Genomic DNA, 10,391 nt, shown 5'->3' on the forward strand with positions numbered 1-10,391 from the left:
GTCGATCCAGAGCGATCTCATATTACACTGAGTGGTCTCGACTCCTATCATGTCCTCAGACGTTGCTGTGGTCATTATTATTTCATAAATGTCCATTAAGAGTGGGATCCTTCCCTCAGAGGGGCACTTGCTGCTCAAGGAAATGAGAGGAGGCTCCGGCAGCACCGTGGGCCTCTGCTCCCTTCTGGTTGGGCATCTCTCTGAGCCGTCCTGGCTGGAGAGGTGAAAACCCACCCAGGAATGAAAGAGCGAGCTCCAAAAGTCTTCCTCTGCCCCACGTGCGAGGCTTCATCCCTCACCACTACCCACCCGGAGGAGGTGTACCAGGAATGATGCATAGAGAAAGAATTTGGGTCAGAGAGAGGACAATTCCAGTTCAAACTGGGTTCCACACTACTAAAAGCCATAGACCCCATTTCTGAAGTAATGATATGTTAAGCTAATAGGTTTTAAAATAAGCCATGTATGCAAATGTATACCGAGAACATGAACACACATTTTCATTGGCACAACTGGCTACTACCCTTGCAGGGTTTACTTACTGAGGAAACTTAACAGCTAATGCTCAGATCTGACAAAAGACCAAGCTGTGCTTAGCCTTGTGGCTGGTTCTCAGCTGTTCTGTGCTTGACAGTTTCCCAAGCTCATTTTGCCCTTTTGTGATATACGTACAGGCTGCCTGCACATCCAAAGAAAACGAATCATTGTGCTTTGGATCTGTTTAAGCTTAAATAAGCAAAAATGTTTGGTTTTTTTTTTTTTTGGAAAGCTGTTTGAGGACCAAAAAGCAGTTTTCCTTCGAAAGAAAGAGAATGCGTCATTTTGCCCAAAATAAACATGTAAAACCCAGATGGCTTGCTCCTGACCACGAAAGGATGCCAAGGTTCATGTAGCTTGCTGGTTGTCATTGTATTGATGGGACAATTCAGAAAGTCTTTGTATCACTGAAGAGGAACTTGATATTGTACCGGAGAGGAACCCCTAATTCCAGAGTCAGATAGAGCCACGTTCTGATCCTGGCTCAGCTACTTCCTAGATCCCTTAAACTCATTTCACCTGGAAAAATGGGTGCATAATGATTTTTTATAGCATGCTTATGAGCATCAAATAGGATAATATAAAATACCTAATACTACATGCTAATAATAAAAAGATACTACGTGCTGATAACTAAATCGCTTTTTGCTAAGGCCAAGATAAAATCACTCATCTAGCCGTTCCTCTTGTCTATGGGGAATATCAGGGACAAGGAATAAAACAGCCTCATTCATACTGGTGTCACTTTACTATCTGCCCCATAATTTAGCTTCTGTAGTAAGAGGAGAATGGTAAAAGTTGGGGTGTTTGTTGAATTCTGTGATTTGTCTAAGAGGCTGCCCTAATGATTTTACGACCTTCCCCAAGTATAATTGTTTATAGTTTTAAAAGCACATTCTCATTTGATCCTCAAAACAATTTTTCAAGGTAAGGAGATCAGGTATTATTAACTCATATGAGAGAAATTAAGATACTAAGATCCTAAGGTTGTAGACTTATCCTTCATTCTACAACACTGATTGAATGCTACGTTCCTAGCAGGTGGCAGGTGGAGGTACAGCGGCAAATCAAAAAGCAAGGTCCCGGGGCTTCCCTGGTGGCGCAGTGGTTGGGAGTCCGCCTGCCGATGCAGGGGACACGGGTTCGTGCCCCGGTCTGGGAAGATCCCACATGCTGTGGAGCGGCTGGGCCTGTGAGCCATGGCCGCTGGGCCTGCGCGTCCGGAGCCTGTGCTCCGCAACGGGAGAGGCCAAAACGGTGAGAGGCCCGCGTACCGCAAAAAAAAAAAAAAAAAAAAAAAAAGGTCCCTGCTTTCATGAATTTTGGAGATAGACAATGAATCCACAAGTAAACAAAATAATTACAGGTGTTGATCCATGTTGTTTAGGAGGAAAATGGGTTATATGATAGTACATTTGGAAGGGATGCAGGGCGGGGGATGCTACCTGAGATGGGATGGCCAGCTTTGGTGTACCTGAGCAGTGGCAATGAAGCCAGCAGTGGAGGCTTGAGTAGAAACTGGTTGTGGTGAAGAGCTAAATGAGGAGGCTCCTGGGGAGACAGAATGAGTGCAAAATCCCCCACGTGGGAAGGAGCTAAGGGTTAGAACAAAGGGGGTCAGTGGGCTAAACCTTCATGAGCATGGCAGGAAGTGGGGGGAAATGAGTCAGGAGAGGAAGGCAGACCCAGAAACACGGGGCCCTGTACACCAGGGCTCTGCAGAATCTGGCCTACAGCCCTGTGTTTGTCCAGCCCACAAGCTAAGGACGTTTTTACAATTTTAAATGGTCGAAAAACATCAAAAGGATATTGTGCAAAAAGATACAAGCACCCCTATGTTCATACTAGCACTATTCACAATAGCCAAAACATGGAAACAACCTAAATGTCCATCGACAGATGAGTGGATAAAGAAGATGTGGTGTACATATCTATATACAATGGAACACTACTCAGCCATAAATAAACAAAATATTGCCACTTGTAGCAACACGGACACAACTAGAGATTATCATACTAAGTGACGTCACTCAGAAAGAGAAAGACAAACACCATATGGTATCACATATATGGAATCTAAAATACGACACAAATGAACCTATCTACAAAACAGAAACAGACTCACAGACATAGAGGTCAGACTTGTGGTTGCCAAGGGAGAGGAAGGGAGGGAGAGGGATAGACTGGGAATTTCGGGTTGGTAGATACAAACTATTACATTTAGAATGGATAAACAGTAAGGTCCTACTGTATAGCACAGGGAACTCTATCCAGTCTCCTGGGATAAACCATAATGGAAAAGAGTGTTAAAAAAAGAATGTGTCTATATGTGGAAAACTGAGTCACTTTGCTGTACAGCAGAGCTTGTCACAGCATTGTAAATCAGCTACACTTCAATTTTAAAAAAAAAAGAATATTATGTCAGGACACAACTCAATAATTATAGGAAATCCAAATTCCAGTCTCTATAATAAAGTTTTTTTTGTTTTTTTAAGTTTAGTTTTATAATTATAATAAAGTTTATTGGCACATGGCCGTGCTCATTCATTGACATTGCTTACAGCTGCTTCCTGGATACAAGGGCAGAGGTGAGTACAAGAGGACACAAGACCCTCAAAGCCTGAAATATTTACTTCTTGGCGCTTTACCAAAAAAGTTAGCCGGCCTCTGTTGTGGACCACGGTGAAGCATTTGGATTTTGTGCTAAGCCCAGAGTCCAGCACAGAAACCATTCCTACTGTATAACAAATGAAGAGGCTGGTAATGTCCAGTAGGTGGCAAAATGACAGCCAGCATTTAGTGAGGGCTTATCTCGTAAACCTCTTTAATCTTCTCAACAACCCTATTTTAAAGATACTATTATTATTCCCAATTTACAAAAGAGGAAGCTGAGTCTTAGATTCTACAACCTGCCCAAAGTCACATGGCTGGATTTGTTGGAGCTAAGATCCCAGCCATGTCAGCCTGGTTCCAGAGCCTGGACAACCAGTTTGAAATATTTTTGAAAGAAATTTTAAGGAAAATATTGAAGAACCCTGAGGCACCTGGGGGATACATGGGTTCTTCAGAACACAGTTGGAAAACAATTGCTCTCATCCAACCCCCTCATTTGCACATGAAGACACGAAGGGAAGTCACTTGTCCTGGGAGATCTGTGAGCTAAGATCTGAAGCTGGAGATGGCTTTCCTGCGGTACCTTCCCCCAAACCACAATTTCCTTCTGAAATCAGCTCTTACTTGAGTTCTGTTTTCAGAATGATCCATTTGATTAGGTTGTAGGTAGAAGCCTTAAGAACAAAAGCTGAGCTGGCCCTTTCGTTTTCCAGGAACGTCTCACCTGCTGTGGTTCCTGTGGGGACAAGATGCAGCCCCGCTCCCTGAGGTCTGCAGATTTATGGAGGATCTTGGATGTGCCGCCGTGCTGGCCACGATGGAGAATGTGTTTGATTCATACCTCCCAGTCACCTTATGCTGTCATTATTCTTCCCATTTTACAGATGAGGACGCTGATACCAAGAGACAAGTATTCTTCTCAAGACAGGGCTGCTAGTGACAGGGCCCAGTGGACAAGTCCGGGTATGTCTGCCCCACCACCCCTTATTCATCCCGCTAAGCTCTGCTGCTCCTAGGAAGCCCTTTTCTCAATCGATAACTAGTTACAGAGGCTGCTGCTCTGGTTTGCAAACTCCCCAACCACTCTGTGTAAGTCGACAACAGTGCTCAGAGAATCCCGACAAGGTGTGAACTGGGCATCCTGCATCTGCTGGGAAATGCAGGCCAGGCCACCTCTGGCCCTGGCTTTGGGAAAGGTCACAGGAGCCATGAAAGGTCAAGAAGAAAGTTTAGGCCCCTCTTGTAATTGCAACAAAAACCCCAGGGGCTTCTTTCTGCATGGGGAAATCCCCTATCCTTTCTGACCCTTAAAAGAGTCCATTTTCACCTACTTGATAAATCTCCTTTTCAGAATTTTTTTCTTCCTGACAACCTAGGTTGATCAGGGTGATGATGTTTATTTCTCTCAAATCTGTCCCAACACCACGACCCCATCAAATGCTACCTCCTATGAGTACGAAAACATACCAAGGGGATTTCATGAAACCCAGATCAAAGTGACAAGTGGGCTATCAGCTATGAGACCTCCCACATACAACGTGGTCAGTAGACACTTTTCCATGAGAAAATAGGTAGAAGGTCACTCCTTGACCACTATGCTCTGACCTCACCTTTTTCCTCCACTTGCTAAGCAGGCACAAACTGCTCCCTTCCCCTGCTGAGCCCCCTGTGGGCTGCAGGCTGAAGTGGGGGTGTTGAGAGGGGGAAGCACCATGAAAACCACAAGGGCATGTCACTCAGAGCCTGCCTTGCAGCATTTCCCCCACGGACCATTTGTCCTTTCTGACCCCAGTGGACTACTGTGACATTTCTCAAGGTTGGCAACCAGTTGATAGCACATCCATGGGTGAATAAGATATACTCATCATCTCCCAGAGGGCAATTTAAAGTAAGATCTGGGCTTCCCTGGTGGCGCAGTGGTTGGGAGTCTGCCTGCCAATGCAGGAGACACGGGTTCGAGCCCTGGTCTGGGAAGATCCCACATGCCGCGGAGCAACTGAGCCCGTGAGCCACAACTACTGAGCTTGCACGTCTGGAGCCTGTGCTCCGCAACAGGAGAGGCCATGACAGTGAGAGGCCCGCGCACCGCGATGAAGAGTGGCCCCCGCTCGCCACAACTGGAGAAAGCCCTCGCACAGAAACGAAGACCCAACACAGCCAAAAATAAATAAATAAATAAATAAAAATTAAAAAAATAATAATAATAAAGTAAGATCTTTAATGCTCTGAAAAAAATTGTAAGACAAGCATCCTTCTAGGCTCAGAGAAAAAGAGCGGTGTTTCTATCTCAGATGGAGAATTCATTCATTCTTTCATTCACTCACTCATTTGACAACCTATTTCAGGTGCTGTTGTGGGTCAGTTTCCCTGGAAAACAGATGCTGAGATGGAGACTTGTATGCGGGAGTTTATAGCCACACTCTCAGGACAACACTTGTGAAGGAAGCAAGATGGGGCGGAGAGAGTTGCTGAAATGGGGTGCTGTGGCAACAAAGGTCTCAGCTAATCCTGATCCCAAGGGGAGCTCTGAAGCTCGACCATTTCCCTTTAGAGCTGCTCCACCTGGAGGCAAGGGCACAGGACCTTTCAGCCCCTCTCGATGGGGCCCATGGAGGGGCCCCATGGAGGAGGTGTGACTTGGGCAAAATGATTCTCCCCACTGAAGGCAATTCTCAGAGAAGGAGCCAGCTGACACATCCCAGCCTCCCAGCCTCTGGGGGATGGACGGAGAATCTGAGTATCACACCTGAGTGTACACTCCAGGTGCCAACTAAGGACCGGCATTTACTTTAACATCTCTTGTTAACCTTGAACTTTTCCTCTGAATTAGGAGATTATCACAAAAAGCAGATGTGGAAACACACCAGGTTCCCCTTAGTTAAAGTTTTGCTACAGCTGATTCAATTTAATAAACAATTATTTAACCCTATCCTATGGTAAACAACCAGAAGTCCATCTACAGGTGAATGGGCGGCAAACTGTGGTAAATTCATATCATGTGCTACTACCCAGCCACAGAAAGGAATAAACCCTCGACAAATTATTTTGAGATGAACCTCAAAATAATCATGCCAAATGGAAGAACAGTGACAGAAAGTAGATCAGTGGTTGCCTGAAGAGGGAAGGTAAAGAGGGAAGGAGAGGATTACAGTAGGCAGGAAGAAACTTTAGGGGGCAATGGATAGTTCACCATTTTGATTGTAATGATGATTTTATGGGTGTATACATATATCAACATTTATCAAATTGTACATGTTAAATATGGACAATTCATTATGTCAATTATATCTAAATAAAGCTATTTTTTAAAATAACTATGATCTTCAGACTAAACAACAAAGCTATAGTAATCAAAACAGTATGGTACTGGCACAAAAACAGATGCATGGATCAATGAAACAGGATAGGAAGCCCAGAAATAAACCTACACACTTATGGTCAATTAATCTATGACAAAGAAGGCAAGAATATACAATGGAGAAAAAGCAGTCTCTTCAGTAAGTGGTGCTGGGAAGACTGGACAGCCACATGTAAAAGAATGAAACTAGAACATTCTCTAATACCATATACAAAAATCAACTCAAAATGGGTTAAATACCTAAATGTAAGACCAGATACTATAAAAATCTTAGAGGAAAACATAGGCAAAACACTCTTTGACATAATCACAGCTATATTTTTTGGATCCATCTCTTAGAGTAATGGCAATAAAGGCAAAAATAAACAAGGGGGATGAATTGGGAGACTGGGATAGACATATACACATATATACACTAATATGTATAAGACAGATAACTAATGAGAACCTGCTGTATAGCACAGGGACTCCACTTCGCTGTACAGTAGAAACTTACACACATTGTAAGACAACTATACCCCAATTAAAAAAAAAAGTGGGACCTAATTAAACTTAATTTTTTCCTTTGCATAGCAAAGGAAACCAAAAGAAAGACAACCTATGGAATGGGAGAAAATATTTGCAAACAGTGCAACTGACAAGGGATTACTTTCCAAAATATACAAATAGCTCATACAGTTCAATATCAAAAAAACAACCCAGTCAAAACGTGGGCAGAAGACCTAAATAGACATTTCTTTAAAGAAGACATACAGATGGACAACAGGCACATGTAAAGATGCTCAAGATCACTAATTACGGGGCTTCCCTCGTGGCACAGTGATTACGAAGCCACCTGCCAATGCAGGAGACACAGGTTCAAGCCCTGGTCCAGGAAGATCCCACATGCTGCAGAGCAACTAAGCCCACGTACCACAACCGCTGAAGCCTGCACGCCTAGAGCCCGTGCTCTGCAATAAGAAGCCACCACAATGAGAAGCCCGCACACCACAACGAAGAGTAGCCCCCACTCGCCACAACTAGAGAAAGCCCACGCACAGCAATGAAGACCCAAATGCAGCCAAAAAATAATATAATTAATTAATTAATTAAAAATTAAACAGTAAATTTAAAAAAGATTGCTAATTATTAGGGAAACTCACATCAAAACTACGATGAGGTATAACCTCACACCAGTCAGAATGGCCATCATCAAAAATTCTACAAACAATAAATGCTGGAGAGGGTGTGGAGAAAAGGGAACCCTCTTGCACTGTTGGTGGGAATGTAAATTGATACAGCCACTGTGGAGAACAGTAGGGAGGTTCCTTAAAAAACTAAAAATAGAACTACCACATTATCCTGCCATCCTACTCCTGAGCATATATCCAGAGAAAACCATAATTTAAAAAGATACATGCACCCAATGTTCATTGCAGCACTATTTACAATAGCCAAGACTTGGAATTGACCTAAATGTTCATCAACAGATGAATGGATAAAGAAGATATGATATATCCATACAATGGAATATTACTCAGTGATAAAAAAAGAATGAAATAATGCCATTTGCAGCAGATAACCTAGAGATTATCATACGAAGTGAAGTAAGTCAGACAGAGAAAGACAAATATCACATGATGTCACTTATATATGGAATCTAAACGAATGATACAAATGAACTTATTTACAAAACAGAAATAGATTCACAGACATAGAAAATCAGCTTATGGCTACCAAAGGGGAAAGGGAGGGGAGGGATAAATTAGGGGTTTGGAACTAACAGATACAGACTACTATATATAAAATAGAGGGCTTCCCTGGTGGCGCAGTGGTTGAGAGTCCGCCTGCCGATGTAGGGGATACGGGTTCGTGCCCCGGTCCGGGAAGATCCCACATGCCGCAGAGCAGCTGGGCCCGTGAGCCACAGGAGAGGCCACAACCGTGAGAGGCCCGCGTACCGCAAAAAAAAAAAAAAAAAAAAGATAATCAACAAGGACCTACTGTATAGCACAGGGAACTCTGCTCAATATCTTGTAACAACCTATAATGGAAAAGAATCTGGAAAAGGTATACATATATACATATGTGTACCATATATATATATATATATATATATATCTTTGCTGTATACCAGAAACTAACACAACATTGTAAATCAACCATATTTCAATTTTTAAAAGAAGAATAAAAAATAAACTGTACTATGAAATGGTCTGTGCCAGCCTTCAGGAACACTAAACTAAATAAGAAACAAACTCTTCTTTCGGGGACTCAGAGGCTAGCAAGGGAGATACATGGATACTCAACTAAATATGATAGAAATCAGAACAACAGCTAGTATGATAAAAACAAAGAAATTATCATGGGGGCAAAGAAAAGTGGAGAACTGAATTTTTTTCTGGGAGGCTAGAGGATAGCAACAGCTAACTCGTATAGTATTTACTATGCATCCTTTGTCCTTTAATTCCCACATCAACCATGTGAGTGGGTGCTGTCATTCTACCCATTTCACAGGTGAGAAAACCGAGGCTTTGATTCCAGAGAGACTGTTTCCAGAGTCCACATTCTTAATCCCTAGTTACTATTCCTCTCTGAGAAGTGCCGAATCAATCTGGGCCTCAGAAGACAAACAGAATCACCCCAGAAAGAGAAAGCTATTTTAGGTAGAGAGGGCAGTACAAACTACAACCCAGTGTGAACCATGACGATATAGACGTACTGGATGCTTGAAATAGGACAAGAATTTTCTATGAGTATGGGGAATGGAGGGAAAGGAGGCTGAAATGGGGGCCAGGGTGTGACTGGCCTTGAATGATCTGCTAAAGAGTTTGCACTATAACCTTCAGGCAAAAGGGAACCACTAAAGGTTTTTGAACAGAAGAGTAACAAATCAGATTTGTGTTTTTGAAAGAGAATGAGAAAGACTACCTGCCTACAGTGAAATGAACACTCGGCAAATTTCATGCAAATCCATTCTCAAAAGACCATCTGATTCACAGATATTGCACTAAAACTACATTAAATCAGTAGATCTGGGACAAACTACACTGTAAATTTAGGTCAGTCTCAGAACGTTTTATTCTCTGGTCACCTGAGTCTTGTATTCATTCTGTTACTTCCACCTGTTTCTCCACATTTTTACCAAATAGAAAATCACAGAAAACCACTATTGGAAAAGAGAGAAGCAAAGTGACCCCTCTCCAGGCCCTACCTGAATTTAGTTCAGACCGGGTCCAAGATTTTTTTCCCACTGGCTTAAAATGAGAACTCCCAAGATGACACTTCTACCTTTGTTTCTTGTCAAAGTGATTTTTTTTTTAACCTCCTCATACATTCAACCTAGATGATAAGCTCAAGATCTGAAAAATCAACCAGTAATTAAGTCCAGACATGTTTCTGGCTTTATGAGGGCATATCTGACACCCTTGTGTCAAGAGGAAAAGGACAGCCTTTTCCTCATGTGCTTTGACAGGAAGTATTAGAAAATTCTATAAGGAACAGTATTCTTCTAGGTGAAAACAAACGTGGGAAACTATGAACTAGCCACAGGCTAGTTCACACCTTCCAAGGGAGGCCCAGAGACACCTTGTATGCACTTTCCTTGGGTTTTCTTAAGGGGGTACAGACAGATCAAGTGTCACTCTAAAGCAAGGACAAGACGTTAGCAGGAAAATCAAATGCTTAGACAGCCTTGGAGCCTTAAATATAAAAACTTGAAGTCCCTAGAGGGAATCTTATGGGGAAGAAGAGAGAAATCAGACCAAATACTCAGAAGTCTTGGTTTGTATTCTCAGTTCCGCCACTCACTCACTGTGTCATCTCAACCAAACTCCTCAATTCTCTATTTTGAAAAATGGTACGATGCAACCTACTGATGCCCTGCTCCCATACATATCAATAT

This window comes from Globicephala melas, chromosome 8 (genome assembly GCF_963455315.2).
Source record: "Globicephala melas chromosome 8, mGloMel1.2, whole genome shotgun sequence".
Taxonomy (NCBI): Eukaryota; Metazoa; Chordata; class Mammalia; order Artiodactyla; family Delphinidae; genus Globicephala; species Globicephala melas.